At 38.3% G+C, this 16,489-nt stretch overlaps 1 long non-coding RNA gene across 2 annotated transcripts; it reads right to left on the bottom strand.

Moving 5' to 3' along the window:
* Positions 1–3,109: 3,109 nt before the first annotated feature.
* On the bottom strand, positions 3,110–12,742 carry LOC143268020 (uncharacterized). 2 transcript variants are annotated; one of them, XR_013043609.1, is made up of 6 exons: positions 12,679–12,742; positions 9,448–9,654; positions 7,293–7,402; positions 5,452–5,529; positions 4,599–4,793; positions 3,110–3,194 (listed from the first exon to the last, which is right to left on the bottom strand). It is a non-coding gene; the product is annotated as an uncharacterized LOC143268020 (long non-coding RNA). The 2 variants fall into 2 exon arrangements; XR_013043610.1 differs by lacking the exon at positions 9,448–9,654.
* Between the last annotated feature and the right edge of the window lie 3,747 nt (positions 12,743–16,489).

The following is a 16,489-nucleotide window of genomic DNA, read 5'->3' as shown; positions in this document are numbered from 1 at the left end:
GAATGCTTGGTAGGGTGAAGCATGTAAAACGTGAGGAACAAACCCAAGACACAGCATTGGCAAAGGGGGTCAAAATAGTTAACAAACACTTTTTTCAAGACAAGGTCTGGGGTTTCCCAACATGCTTTGCTTCAGAAGAGGGAAAAAAAAAAAAAGAAGGCAAGTGAATAAAACACAAATTGGCTGTGAACCTTTGGTAAGATCATGGTTAGAATTTCCAAACATGGTATGTACTCACTCAGAAGTGGATACTAGATGTAAAGCAAAGGATAACCAGACTACAACCTACAGCTCTAGAGAAGCTAGCTAACAAGGAGGACCCAAAGAGAGACAAATGGATTGCCCTGGGAAGGGGAAATAGATTAGATCTCCATGAGTAAATTGGGGATGAGAGAGGGCAATGGAGGGTAGGGGTGGGGGATGAGACCATAAGGGAATGCAATGGTCAAGATGGAACAGAGATGGAGTGGGAGAGCAAGAAAGAGACACCATGATAGAGGGAGACATCGTGGGAATAGGGAGAAACTGCGTGCTAGGGAAGTTCCCAGGAATCCACAAGGATGACCCCAGTTTACACAACTAGCAATAGTGGAGACAGTACCTGAACTGACTTACTCCAGTAAAATCAAATTGGTGACTACCCTACCTGTCATCATAGAGCCTTTCTCCAATAACTGATGGAAGCAGATACAGAGATCCACAGGCAAACACCAAGCCGAGCTCCAGGAGTCCAGTCAAGAGAGAGAAGAGGGATTCTGTGAGCAAGGGGCATCAAGATCATGATGGGGAAACCTACAGAGACAACCAAATCAAACTAGTGGGAACTCATGAAATTTTGATCAACAGCTGTGGAGCCTGCATGGGACTGGACTAGGCCCTCTGCATAGCAAGACAGTTATGTAGCTTGATCTGCTTAAGGGTCCCCTGGAGTAGGATCAGAATCCATTCCTGGTGCATGAGCAGGGCCTTTTGGAGCCCACTTCTATAATGGGACACCTCGCACAGCCTTGAGGCAGGGGGAGGGGCTTGGACCTGCCTCTACTTAATGTACTTCCCCATAGGAGGCCTAACCTTCTTGTAGGAGGGAATAAGGGGTAGACTGGGAGGGGGAGGCTAGAGGGGAAGGAGGAGGGAAGATGGGTATGTAAAATGAATAAGAGAATTTTCTTAATAAAAAAAAAAATACACAGAAAAAAAATTTCCAGTTTCAGCTTCAAAGATACGGACAGATGCCAGAAGATGAGCTTCCAAGCCTCAGAGATGAAACTGTGAATGGAAGATGTTTTGCACACCACCAGTATAGAATCGCTGCCTGAAATGTCTGATCTCACAAGCAACAGAATGTATTTTAACGGATGCCTTTGTGAAATAGTATTTGTCCCCTCCCCCCACACACCATGCTCGCACAAGTGCAGAGGGTTAGAACTATAGGTTTAACATCCTGTAGAGTAAGCTAAGGCCAGCCCATCTCAGCAGAGCACTGTCCTTCTTAGATGCTGCACACCTTCAATGCAATGACTGCTTTGACCTAAGCTGTTGTTCAGATACGTGGCATACATCAATACATGCTGAAGACCTTGCGCTGTTGGGAGTGTGTTTACTAGGAAATGGGGAGAGAGGACAATAAAAGCCAAACACTGGTTTGCCCAAAAACATCTTAATGGAAACATTATTCAGTTGAATGTAAAATCTTGTTAATACTGGAAAACATTTTTAAGATCTTATTTAAAGTAGTTCTACTTCTGGTAGGCATGGGGGCACCCCACCATCTTTTTCTTTCTTTTGAAAGTGCTTTTAGGATATTTTTAAGAGTGAAAACCTTATGCAAATGAATGACACTTCCAGCTGGGTCAGTGAGGTCTTCTCACCCTGCAGAATTGTAGCAAGGGCCTTTGATTTACTAACAGGTCTCTGTAGTGATTGCTCTGACTCTGAAAGCTGGCATTTAAAAATCATGCCAAATCTTAAGGGACAGTCAGACATTCAAAAGAAGTAGGCACAGGTATGCTATGCTGTGGGGAGCAAGAGTGCAAACAGGCACACAGGCATCAGTGGTTGTTTTTATTTTTTTATTTTTATTTTATTTTTTGGAAAAATAAGGTGTTTGTTCTTTTCACAAATCTAATTTTTAATACCCTATTCCCCATCACCTTCATGTCTATCTTCCTCGAAATGTGTGTAAAAAAAGTTACCATCAATTCATTTATAAAATACTCTTTCTAAGCCTAAGGAGAGTCCATGACCTACATGCTCATTTTTACCCTGATGGGAGGACATCAGAATTTTACCATAGGAATGGCATCTTGACTTGAATGTGGCTCTGGTGAAGCCTCCGGAACTTCTGTGCAAGAACTTCTGGGTATTTCTCACAATTGTTTTCACTTTGTTGTCCTCTACTCTATCTAATTAGGACTTCTCACCATGAGACATCATCTAGTGTTTTTGCTCAGGTGGGAGCTAAAAACAGAAATACAAAATAATTTTGAAAAGAGATGGATATTCCCAGAAACTGGAGAGCTGGGCTGCAGGAACCTTCTCTTACAGTACCCTAGCCAGGACCGGGAAAGAATGTTCCACATATGCTTTCTGGTCACATGTGCTTGTCAAATCTAAAATGTAAGAAGCATTAACTAGTCTCTCCTAAATCAGCTATCCTTTCTCTCTACTCTAAGACTGCTCGGTCATGCGCCCCCTTGTGGCTAGTAATATTGAAATAGCAAAGGATAATTTTTGCCATTCCTCTGCAAAGTCAATTTGGTATGCATTTAGTTTATTTCTTTGATTGGCAATCACATACGTTTAGTTAAATGATTGCTAGGGAACTCTGAACAAGAATGGCTTCTGAGAATATGTCTACCAATCACCATGCTATTTCTTTTTCACATTTACTTGTGAACTCCAGAGCTAGAAGTATGGTGATATTATGATTTCTCCAAACACCCACTGGAAATAGAACGTGGGATTCGAAGGGAAATAACATTTTACAGTGTGCAGACACAGCAGGGAGTCTGAAGACTGAGGTAATTATTCCACATCAAGCAGGAAAATTGTCAAGTGTCAGATTGGTTTCTCATTGGCATCTAGTTTAGATAGAAGCTGTCGCTCACCGGGATGTGCTGTTTTATTTGTCCGTAGAAGAACAAAACAAGAATTTTCGAGACTGTCCATTTTCTATCTCACGAATCTGTAGGACCCTAGAAACAGTAAGAAATCTAAGTAAAATTGTTTTGTTGCCCCTCGGTTTTGAATTGTGTTTTAGAATTTCAGATGTTTCTTAACAAAGTTGGATTGCTTCTGGGAAAGCAGCATGCAAACTGCCACTGAGACAACCAGACTGGCCACAGAAACAAGGGTTCAAGTCATCAAACCCCCGCCTGCCCAGAGACTGAGTTGCTCTGGTTCTTTAATCATAAGAGCGCACACCCTTGTGAATCCCAACATGTTGTTTGCCAGTTTAAAAATCACATAACTAGCTTTCTTCTACGCTTTGATTTCATATCAATCCATTTGATCAAGAATTTCAACTAAAACTCAAATGTGTTAGGCAGCATTGTCCTAGCAGATGCTGAAAACATGACCAGAAAAAACAGAAGGTGGAGACTGTGTACCCTAGTAAATTAGCCTGAAGATCAGAAAATAGAACAAGCCACTAGATTAAACATAGAAGCCAGGCAGTGGTGGCACACACCTTTAATCCTAGCACTGGGAGGCAGAAATCTGTCTGGATTTCTGTGAGTTCAAAACCACCCTAGAATACATGAGATAGACTTAGTCTAAGAGCGAAACGGAGCCGGGCAGTGGTGGCACACACTTTTAATCCCAGTACTTGGGAGTCACATGATTTTAACCCTACCACTAGGAAAGTTGAGGCAGGAAATAATATGGGTGGGTGGAGAAAGGTACATAAAAGCAGGAGGACACAGAAACTAAAGTCTTTCGGCTGAGGAAAGCTTTTCAGGCTGAGGAGTCCTAGAGGTAAGAGGTGACTTATTCCTTTGTGTCTCTGATCTTTCAGCATTCACCCAATATTAGGCTCTGGGTTTTTTATTAAAAGACCTTTTTAGAATTAATGGTACACATGGTAATGAAGGAAAATGAATAATGAAAACTACAAGAAGAAATGAGGAAGATTAGAAACATTATTTCTTGAAACAGCAAGCAAATTGAGACTATGAAATTATGAATTGAATATACTTTGATTGATGTCATACATCAGAGTACATATGGGCAAAATTGTTTTCACTTTTCTATTTCTAAATTTAAATTTATGTTTTTAACTGATATATAAAAACAAAAATTATACATTTAATGAGAATTTTGGTGTCTGTATGATATGTATGATGTTAACTCTGCACATTCATGTCTGAATCCTGATGTATTTAGTCATCATTCCTTTATACGTGTAAAAGTTTAAAATCCTTTCCTCTAGCTTTTTAATGGATTGAACATTAATATTATTAATTATCATTATAGTACACTCCCACTGCTTCATAGGAATGACACACTAAAGTGCCTTTCTTCTGTCTAACAGTAATTTGATATCTATGATCATGGATCATCCTCTTCATTTCTCTTTCCCACCTACTCTACCCAGTCACCTGGTAACCACTGTTCAATTCTCAGCTTCTGTGAGATCCACTTGTTTACATCCCATGCATGAAAAAGATCATGGACTGTGTTTCTGTGCTTGGCTTATCTTATTTGACACGATGTTCTCCAGGTTCATCTACTGCACTCATTCTGATGAATCCACTGAACTAATTAAAGATCATGTGACATTTGACTCTGACCTGCTGCAATGAAAAAATACTTCCTTCAATACTCTTTAAAGAAAGAGGTTTGCAAATCTAGATTCCAAGATTATTACATTGAAATAATTTCACCATGACTAAAACCGATAACTACTCTTCAGTAAATAATTATGAAAATTAAAAGTAATACAGGAGATGCAAACATTTTTATCTTTAAACTGTTCTTAGCACAACGAAGTCTGCATAACTAAAAAATTTGGATTGATATATTGAAAGCCCTGAAAAATTCTCCACAAACCTTAACAGGCCTTTTACTTGGATTCAATAAAAGAAAATGCATCAATACAATGTGTTAAAATTGCAAGTAAAAGCTGTGTTGCTTTTAATCATTTTAAAAATAATAATAGGCATCTCCTTTAAAGTAAAAAAATACATTTTTGGAAAAGTAATAACTTCAACCTTAGAGTAATGAAAATTTCATAGTTAATGTCAAATATACTGCTGAGTTGGTTTGTTTAACAAACTGCACTCATGACAGAATCAAGATGGAATAATGTAATTCATTTGCCTAAAGGCTTGATCAAAACAGTTGGAAATCTGACAAAATGAAGTAACAAACACATAAATAATCCTTATATCAAATATCACTTCATTCTAAACTCTGCAATAGAGTCTATGAGCACAGATAACTCATAATTACAATGTGGTTCTATGACAGCAGAGTGTTCAGTGTGTGATTGTTGACTCCTTCATGAAGACCATCCATTGGTGAGAGTATCTGACAAAATAAAAGCAGAGATAGACAGTTACATATAGGCACTGGGCAGCATTTACAAATCTACAGGAAATGATCTTTTGCAAAAGGCATGGTCCCCAGGGCCAATGCTTTGGCTACTTTTCAACCTTGAAGTATTTCCTTTGAGATCTCATTTGTTAAATATCTGTAATGTCTTCTTGAATTTATTATTTATTTATGTATTTATTTCTTTCATTTGAGCATGTTTTAGACTCTAAATGTGACAAGATGAGCTGCTTTCTACAAAGCTGTTATAAACTGCAAAGCACTCTAAGCTCTGTTTTGAATAATTGAGAGAGAAGCTGGACAGAATCAAGATGCTCAAGTTGATGAAAAGGTTGATAATGCTCAAGTACATCATTTGCATTTTGAGAATGAGATTAGTATATTTCAGTAAAAAATGAGATATTTGATGAACGTTGATTTAGATGCATATGGATATTACTCTTTTTTTTGTCTTTTAAAAGTCAACATAGGTATCTGAGGATGTAACTATGTAGCTATGAAGCTATGTAGCTCTTGACTCGTATGTGTAAAGCTTTGGGTTGTAAAGCCTCAATCCCTAGCATGGCACAATAAAGAAACAAAGAAATAAGTTCACTGTTGACTAAGGTTTTAGAAAATGCAAGTAACATGAATAAAATATCTAGCAAAAGTATTAACAAGATTAATAAAATTATGTCAGTGTAATAAATAATCTGAGCAACAGTAATGACATTTTATCAAATGTGTAATTAATATAGTGAAAATTTTTGAACAGAATGAATAGCTCTTGAATTATTTGATAAGGCAATTAATGAGGTCTATTGATTTGCCATGAAATATCAATGTCACTATAAAACTCTTAATTAAGCCAGTGTAGTGTGTCAACTAGTCCAGCTTGTCAGCTTGTCAGAGAACCCTTACCACTGACTCCAAAGGATTATAAGTGGGTTGCCTTTTTCCACCTGGCTTTTATGGGAGTTGGGGATTTAAAACCAGGTCCTTGTGTTTGTGTGACGAACTAGTTACCTACTGTGTTGTCTCCTCAGCCACTGAAACATTTCATTTTAGCCACAATATTGTATTACTTTTCTTAGTGGGTACACACTTAGATCTTCTATGAATCCTGGTTTTGGATCATTTCTATCACCCCTTTAGCTCTAGATTACAGGGAGGATGAACAGTTTTGCTCATAAAGATGGTTTGCATGTCAACTAGGAGAACCACAACAAAAGAACTGCAGACATGGTGGTTTGTAAATAGCAGAAATATATTTCTAGCAGCTCTGCATCCTGACAAGAACAAGATGAAGGGTCCAGAAGTATTGAATGACGGTTCATTCTGGTTCATAGCCATCTGGCTTCTTAGAAAAACCTCACAAGTAGAAAAGTTTTTGTTTTATATAAAGATACAGTGGTCCTCTGTGTTCTGTTCTCAGTATCTAATCAACATTCAAAGGTCCTAATTCTGAATAACATCACCTTGAAGGTTAGAACTTGGTCATATAAATATAAGCAGGAGTGGAATCTGACACACAAACCTTCAGAACACTGCACATGGAAAGTAAGCAATAGAGAAGATAATTAGGTCAGTGCAGATGAGCTATACCTAAGTGTTCTCCTTCCATACCTACAAGCATATTTTTGGTGGCCACTTCTCCACAGTGGGTAAGGAGGGGTCACTTTTCCTTCAGCACAGAGCTTGTGATCTTTCCACTTGGGGGAAACACTATTTTTAATCTACGTGGTCTGTTGAATACCTACCTCAATCACAAAGCACTTGACTTTTTTTTTTCTCATTGTACGTCAGCCACAGGGGTCTCCAGTCTCTCACTTCTAGTGTATATAACTACAGTACAGGATGCAAAAATAACCTGGATGAGGTCACAAAGCAGAGACATGACTTTGAAAACCAAATCCTCATTCATTTCCTTATGGATTCATTCATCTAACTGCTGGATATATGTTAAGACCTCATCTTCTGAGGTCTCATCCATGACATCTGAGAGGTAACCAAAAATAGTGCTGCATATTCAAGTGTGGATGAAAGGAACCAATAACCTCAGAGGGCCTGGGGGTTTGCACAATGGCACAGTATGCCTGCTGAGGTCTTTGGTTGTTTCCCTCCTCTTTCTGACCTGCTGACCTTCTTCTTCTGAAGGCCACTGTGGCCAATGACTCACAACGAAAATGTGCTGAATTATAACTAATGGCAACCTCAGACAACCTTGAAATCCTGTTTTCTAATTTAATCTTTGCTTTTCTCTGCTGCATTGCTAGACATTAGTTCCATTCTCTGTCCCACTTGAATAATACCAATACTGACATGGGCATGAGTCAAGTCATACAGGTACAGAAACCTTCATGAACCTGGGTGTTATCCCCATTCATCATTTTCATCTAGGTTGCTATAGATTCCTGGCCTTTCCATGACATTACTGATTTATATCCTATCTAGAACTGTCAGAAACAATTGGGTAGTGGTTTATCTTATCCTTTATCTTCTCTGTCTGAGCACTCATCACCTCTGTTCAACATTGTAGAAGTCTAGTTCATATAATAATTCCTCATCATGTAATGTTGGAATGGCTCTGATTACTTGTTGAAAGATTCGTTTTCTTTTTAATTGTGTGTACATGTGGGTATCTATGTGAAGTATGTGCATATGGACAAGGAAGCCAGAGGAGAGGGTTTAATTACCTGAAATTAGATATAAGGTAGTTGTGAGACAACTGATTTTGGTGTTGGAAAGCAAACTGGGGTTCTGTGCATGACTAGTACATACTCTAAAACACTGGACTATCTCTCCAGCCTCTAGTCCTTCATTGAATTCTTACTGAGACAATGTCTTACTTAATGTTTTCATTGCTATAAAGAGACAACATGACCATGGCAACTCTTTTAAAGAAAACATTTAATTGGAGGTGGTTTGCTTATAATTTTAGAGGTTCAGTCCATTATCATCATGGTGGGGGACATGGCAATGTACAGACAGGGGTGCTGGAGCTGAGAGTGCTACATCTTGTAGGGAATATGAAGTCAACTGAAAGTCACACTGAGGGAAGCTTGAGCAAAAGAGATCTCAAAGCCCACCCCCATAGTGACACACTTCCTCCAATAAGGCCACACCTCCTAGTGCCCCCCTTTGGGGGACATTTTCTTTCAAACCATCATAGATGCCTATTTGTAACAGAACTTCAAAGAAAATAGAAATTTATAAGTGAGAATCCAGTATCGGCTTTTCCTACCTAAACGAATAGAAAAGTGTTAATTTCCCAGTATCACAATAAATGGGGTGCTGGCTGAGCATAGCACACAGTAAAAATACAGTACTCAAACTGTCTCCTGTAGTCACTTGCTTTTAAAGGGTAAGCCCCTAGGAGACCATGAAGCTACTTCTAGAAAATATTTCAAGAAAAGCAAAAGACTTAAGGACTATCAGAGTGTTGTAGGATAATCAATTGCACTGTGAAACTCTGAGACTGTGTTGATAAAATTAACTTTGGATGGGGAGAGGAGCCAGTGACTAGCTGACAAGAATTAGCCGTAGAGACTATGGAGGACCTTGGAAGTCAGACAGAGGGATGTACAGGAAGTAGTAGGGAGGGACTTAGAGATTCTCAGGCCTTTTTGGTTTGGGATGGAAGAAGATATGCTCTATTGCTGGGTCCCTGGCCAAAAAAGGTCAGCTGGTGGCTTTTTGGCTTCTCTGACCTGTCAGGTTTTTACCCCAATATCTGACTTCTGAGTCTTTATTGATAAATAAAATACATTATAGAGATTTAGTTAAAAAACCAACATTTGGAAGACACAGCTAAGCCAATAACAGCATGACTAGAAATCATACCAGGCTGCTGGATGCTGACTTCAGGGCTGTAGGGTACAGATGAGAGTTAAAATATCAGGTATGACCACTAACCTGACAGAAAAACAACATTTGGCATCCCAGTGTAGGACACAACCACAAGAACAGAGAAGCCATGCTAACTAGCCCTACTGCAGTCCACTACCACTCTTGAGAGGCTTTGCTCCAGCCGTGGACATTGCTTGCAGGAACTGCCTGCAGGGACTCTGGAGGGCAGGCTCATGCTCAGGAATTTCAGAAAGTATCTCAAGCTTGCCACTGCTGTGAACAAATTGAGAAGTCAGCAGGTTTGGTGAGACACCTGGGAAATTCTGAAGGAGAGAGTTAAATAGTATTAAAAAAAAGAAAGAAGAAAAATCTTTCCCACATTAAGAATGGGAAATATCACAATGTAGGTAGTTAGAACTCTGTATAGGGCTACAATGGATGGCTTAAAAATAAAAATAAATAAATAAATAAATAAATAAATAAATGAAAGAATAATCGACTTAGTTGGGATTGAAATAAAGTTGATTATAATTACTATCAGTATGGTAATTCGTATTTTATCCTTAAAAAAGTGGCTTGATAACTATGCCAAATACAAAAATTTGATTGATAAGATGCAAGCTTTAGAAATACTATTGATGTGGAGTTTTTTGCTTCTCATTGGTGGCTCAGTAGGGGAGGGGTGGAGGGACACAAAGTCACAAGAAGTTTTTTGGGAAGCAGACTCAGGAGACCAGCATCAAGGTGCAGATCTGGTTTACTTTGTATGTTCACTGGCATATATGCATTATCCAATCAGTTAAGGTCTCTCTCATAGTACTATCCAATGAATCTTAATGGCACATAACCCTTGTTATGTGGTGTATGGGGGTGGGGGTAGTATGTCCAGGCAGTATATCTGCAGACAAAGGGCAGAAATCAGGCAATTCCCTGGGCTTTGGCACCAAATTAGAAGGTCTTCAGTTAGCAGGGACTCCATTATGAGTCATCTAGTGCTCCAGAGACTCAAGCATGCTCAAACAGATTCAGGAGGTGTTGGTGTTTCTCACATACCCGTCTTTTAGTGACACTATCTGAACAGAGACCAATACCTCATATTGATAAGATATAAGCCTTAGACCTACTAATGAAAACAAGAATACTCAGAAACAGACAGGAATTTAGAAAAGAATGTACCACACCACTACATGATGAATCTAAAGAGGGGCAACCCAAGAATATTAGAAAACCAACCTTACTTTATCCAGTTACTACACAGGAACTACCAGCAGACATTAGGTACCCCCAACGTTATAAAGAAGTTAAATGGAATTGTATAGAATTTTTAGATTTGAGGAGATATAAGCAAGTGATTGTTTCCTATGGTATGCATTTATCATACATGAAACAGATGTTTAACTCATGGGCCACTCAGAACAGAATTATCTCCTAAGACTGGAAAGACTTAGGTATAATATTAGAAGCTGGTTCTCAGTTACAATGGAGAACATGGTGGAAAGGGGGAAGCTAGGGCCATAGAAGAATGAAATAGAGCTAGAGGAATTGATATTTCCAAAGATCAGTTTCTTGGTGAAGGCCAATGTGTTGATTTGTAAAGACAGTTAAGATTTTATGATCATACCTTGGTCCTGTGTTGTTTAGCAGCTTTGAATGCTAGGGACAAGTTGAAGAATCAGGAAAGAGATCTGAGTCATTTACAAAAATTATACAAGGCCCAAAAGAAGCCTTTTTTTTTTTTTTGCAAAAATTGACTTCAGTTGTAAAGAGAATAGAATTAGATCCAGAAGTCAGACAAATAGTAATTGAATTTTGGCTTTTGATTATGTTAATTCAGAATACAAAATGATGATTAGGGATTTAAAGGCAAGATCAGCACCCATAGATGAATGAATTAGAAATATAGCTGATATTGGATCTTATATCTATTGTGCTACTTTGATAGAAGTGATTTCTAAAAATTTTAAGAAAAATCAAATTGCCAGATGTTTTAATTGTGATAAACAAGGTCATCTTAAAAGAGATTGTAGGCAAGGCATTCCTAGAAACAATGTTTTTTCTAGAGATAACCCAAATAGAAGGTTCCAGCCTTCTGGAGTATGCAGAATGTGTGGTGTGGACAAGGCCAGCAATGGACTAGTGGATGCAGAACAACAGGGAAAGGCAATGTAACCCTTATGCCATTGAGAAATGCTTTAGGGGGACTCCAGCAGTCCCCAATATGAAATTTGGTTCAATCATTCCCTGTCAGCATTGAAGAAACTCATCCACAGAACAATTAAAATACTTAATGACTGTTGTTAAAACCATACTGCTCTGGATGTGATCAAAGATAGAGCAGCTCCAGTAGATAAAAAAAAAAATTCATAAAAAAAGTAGTTTGGCAAACTTCTATAAATGATCAAAAGTCAACAATAAAAACACAGATAAATGGCTTTGTAATTCAAGGATTACTGAACACAGGTGAAAATGCAACTTTAATTTCACCAAAATCCAGGCATTCAGCTTTTAGGGATTGGAACTTTATCTGAGGTAAAACAAAATATAAGGTGTATCAAGTGTATAGGACCAGAAGGACAGATAGGAAAATTAAGACTTATTTGGCTAACATACCAATGAATTTATAGGGATGTGATTTGTTACAACAATGGAAAACACAAATTAACATTCCTCCAATCTCAAAAACCATAAAATTAACAATGTTTCTGAGAGAAATATTATACAATATTATCAAGAACAGGCACAAACTTTTCAGGTTTTACATAAGCAGATCTTTGGTCTTTCAAAGGTACCCATAGCCCTACCTTTAAAATGGTCAACTGACAAAACTGGGTGGATGTAAAAATGGGCTGTGAAGTCAGAAAAATTATAGGCACTGGAAGGACTTGTACAGGACCAGCTAACTTGTCAACATATTAAAGAATTAACCAGTCCTTGGAATTTTCCTGTATTTGTTATTAAAAAATAAATCTGGAAAATGAAGAATGGTAACAGATCTGAGAGCTATTAGTAAGGTGATCCATCCAGGATGCTAGTAGTCTTACAGTGTACTAATTTTAGAAATATGCTTCATGTAGCTTACTGTATGTGTTTTCAAATTTGAATCTGAAGCAGGTAATTAGGAACTAAGTTTGTGTACCCTGTATGTATTTGTTAGATTGTGGTCCCCCAATCTTTAGGAGATCTTATATATATATGATATTTACAATGTTTAAATTTTCTGCAGTCAACCATGACTATTCCTAGCATGATCCTTGAGGTCTCCAAGAAGATGATGAGGCACTGCAATGATGATTTCACCTGAATGGTGGTAGCATAACTGAGATGATAAACACCATCCAAAATCAGCTTCAGGCTACAAACTACAAACTTCTTAGGACAACTTCAAAGTGGTTAGCTATGATGATCCAGCCTCATAGACAACTACTCCATCCAGGACTTCAGGTAAGCCCTGCAATTTCCTATCACACAGAAATGGGACAACAAATTATACAGCTAGCTCTCCCAGGACTTTACCATTATTCCAATTTTTTCAGGGTCCCCTAAAGATGCCACAGACAACAGGAGATAATTTTAAGAACACAATGCCCATATACTCAAGAAGTGGGGTGGGTAGTTTTTGGTCATTGGGCAGGCTATGGATATTTGTCATTGTTTAGGGTGGTTAGTTGCAAGTTGTTTTGGTCATTGTTAGTGAAGAAACTAAACAAAGGAAGTTAGAATCAGGGATCTCTTTCTGAAAAGAAAAAAATGAGGGATATAGGACTGATAGGTAGTATATAAAGGCAGACTATTGAATCTACTTTTAAACTAAAAAGCAACTATTAGTTTCAAATATTTTACATTGATATGGACTTTCATATATTTATACCAATTTAAGGTTATATTTTACAACATACTGTAAGGTATTGTACCTATGCAACTCATTTAAAATTGTAATGAAGTTCTAGTCCTTGAAGGCTACTATTACAATCTATTTAGGATAATTAAGATAACAAAACTTGTAGGAAGGATTAGATATAGACAGAAATAGACTTTGTTTAGCCTCATGAATTTTAGATGGGTAGGTGGTCTTCAAGTACTTCAGAGATCTACAGAATATGACATTTAAAATGTTTTAATAACACAAGGCTTTTCATGATAGTAAGAAACACCTGCTCCTGGCAGTACCAATCCACCTCAAAAAAGGTTAATAGGTATTGAGGAACCTCTGTATGGAATTTACTTTCAATGTGGCAAAACTAGGTACTGAATAAAAACTTCCCTTGCCTTGACTGCTGACAATATGTTGTCCAAATTAGAGAAGCAGAACACAAATAGGACAGTCTTTTAAAATTTGTACTTCACAGAAAGCTCTGTTGTGAGGGATCTGCTTTCCCCATTTGCCTATTGGCCACCAGATAGAGAAAGGAAAGTGGCAGAAGGTGGACATAAAGCTCTGTACATGGCCCATGAGCACAAATAGAGATAGCCCCCCCCCCAGGAGACAGAGTCCAGTGAATCAGCTCAATTTTATTCCAGAGAATAAGGAATATATAAGATTGGGGAGTCTAGGGACAGACCCTAATTTGAATTAAGTTGTATACTCCTTTCACAGGTCTTAGTATGTGGCAATAGGGTCCTATAACGGAGCCCCTAGCACAAGTCTTCTTAGCAGGGATCTGTGCCAAGGGTCAAGCTAATGGTGAATTGGGCATCTTTAAAGACAGCCTTTAGATAATGTCTGTTCTCCAGGCTCAGGGACATTCTCTAGATAAGGTCAGGTAGAGGCAGGAAGTTCTACTGGAGGAAGGGAGCTCTATTTTGCCAAGCTTATTAAGATAAGCTGCTAGGCCATGGGGAAGCTGTGACCTCTGACCAGCCAGCAATGGCTTCCAACATCTCCTTCTGTTTTATTTTATAATGGAGAAGTGTCATTGTAAGCCTTGAGAAACCTGTTACCTGTGTCAGAAGGGTCAAGGGTCTGGTAGTGAGCCATAACCTGATTGTTGTTAATTTTAGCAATGGTGGTGATATGTCACCAGGGAAAATGAATAAGGCAGGGGACAAGCATCAAAATAAAACATAGCATAATCAGAGGATTGATAAAGTATGGGAGCCAAAAAATAAGGGCCTATGGAACCAGATAATTTGCTCTATGGGCTAGAATTTTGGGAGTAGTCTTTGTGGAGTTTTTGAGGGTGTTAACATTGGTTTTAACAACATCTGATTTGTTTACATAGAAGCAACATTTTTCCCAACACCAAGCAAGTCCCCCAGCGCTCAGCAGTTATTAGCTCTAGTGTTCTGCTTTGGAACACAACCCCAGAAAGAGAGTTCATCTGTCTTTGGAGAGACTTGAGGCTCTCAGTTGTAGATATTATGGCTGATCAAGTCTGTGTCTCAAGTCTCCAGCCAGATGATGTATCTGGACAATGGCAGTTGTTGTAGCCCCAGAAGATTTAAGGGAGATAACAAGTCTTATTCCTATCAGTAAAGGAAGAAATATCTCATATTTGGTTATCAGCAGTGTTGCTTCTTTCTCCTCACATAGATAGACCTGAGAAGTAATCACAACAGGGGTGCAAAACCCTGGCAGGGTGGTGTCTATGCAGGAGGTTTTCTTTCCCTTACACCAAAGAAGAAGTAGAAGGGAGATGCATATCAGCCTGGAAAGAGTGATATTAGTGAGACATTTGTCCTGGGATAAAGAAGAGCAGTATTGACCAGTACAGCTCTCATCAGAGGTCTATTTCTGGATATATAAAAGAAGCAGCCAGAGGCAGGAAGTTCTGCTAAGTGAGGGAGCTCCATTTTTTGAGATAAGCTTCTAGGCCATGTGGAGGTTGTGACCTCTGATCAGCCAGAATTTCCTTCCAGCAGTCTGTCAGATATTCTAGGCTGTAGATGGATGCCCCAGTGGTGCAGCAGAACCTGGGTTGACTGTCCAGGCAGCCAGCTGTTTCTGTCATTTCTGTAGTTTTGGAAGTCCCATGTTTTGTACTTCCTATTTACTCTGGTAATATTTTATCCTTCTAGGGTCTCTGATGGGGGTGAAAGCCTAGACAGATATACCATTTACTTCATTATCAAGTTCAGGAGAGAAACTTACAAAAGAGATATAAAGTTTATAAGGTTGAGAGACATAATGCTTAAGTTGTTTATCTAAGAAAATGTTTTTAGGTCTAAAAAAGATATTTTAAGGTTGATAATACAGCTTATGATAGATGGTGGTTTAGGTTAAAAAAAAAAAGCTGGACTTTTCAAAGTGGTTAAGATAGATAATAGAGTACCTTCTCTGAATTTACCAAATACTAATGGACAGGACATTGTAAATATAACACTTACCAGGTAATTGTTTTTATTGTACATAGTTTTACTGTGTTAGAGTTAAAACCTTTCATTTTTATTTAGACAATACATAGTAATTGTTCTTACAGTATATAGTTGTAATGTGTTAGAGTTAAAATCTTTCCTTTTTATTTAGACAAAAATGGAGAAATGTTGTAGGATATTTGATCACACTGTGAAACTCCAAGACTATGTTAATAAAATTAACCTTGCATCAGGGGCTGGAGCCAGTGACTAGTGACAAGAATTAATCATAGAGTGTATTGAGGACATGGGAAATTGTATAGAAAGATGCACAGGAAGTAGTAGGGAGGAACTTAAAGACCCATAGGCCTTTTTCGTTTGGGACAGAAGGAGAAAAGCTCTCTTGCTGGGTGGGTGTCTGGACCAAAGGGAAGGTCATATTATTGCTTTTGGCTTCTCTGATCTAGCAGGTTTTCACTCTAGTATGTGAGTCCCAAGTCTTTATTGGTAAATAGAACAACTTAGATTAAAAACAACATAGGAGTAGATGGATCCTTTCAAATGAAGGCCCAATAAAGACAAAGCGATGTGCCTAGGGCTTTAGCTATTTGCATCAAAGTTTAATTATAAACTATAAAAATCTATGTTTGCTGTGAAAGAAACCCTCATATTCTGGGGCTATAGGTCAAGATTTATGAAAACAAAATTTCACAGCATCTCATGTTGAATTTATGGCATTGACAAGAAAGGAGTAGAAGGTGAAATAGGATAGATTTGGCAGGTTAAAGGGGGGGCAGGTGGGGATGGGAATGGGAAA

The sequence above is a fragment of the Peromyscus maniculatus genome, chromosome 12 (assembly GCF_049852395.1).
Source record: "Peromyscus maniculatus bairdii isolate BWxNUB_F1_BW_parent chromosome 12, HU_Pman_BW_mat_3.1, whole genome shotgun sequence".
NCBI lineage: Eukaryota > Metazoa > Chordata > Mammalia > Rodentia > Cricetidae > Peromyscus > Peromyscus maniculatus.
This window is presented reverse-complemented; position numbering and strand designations above follow the sequence as displayed.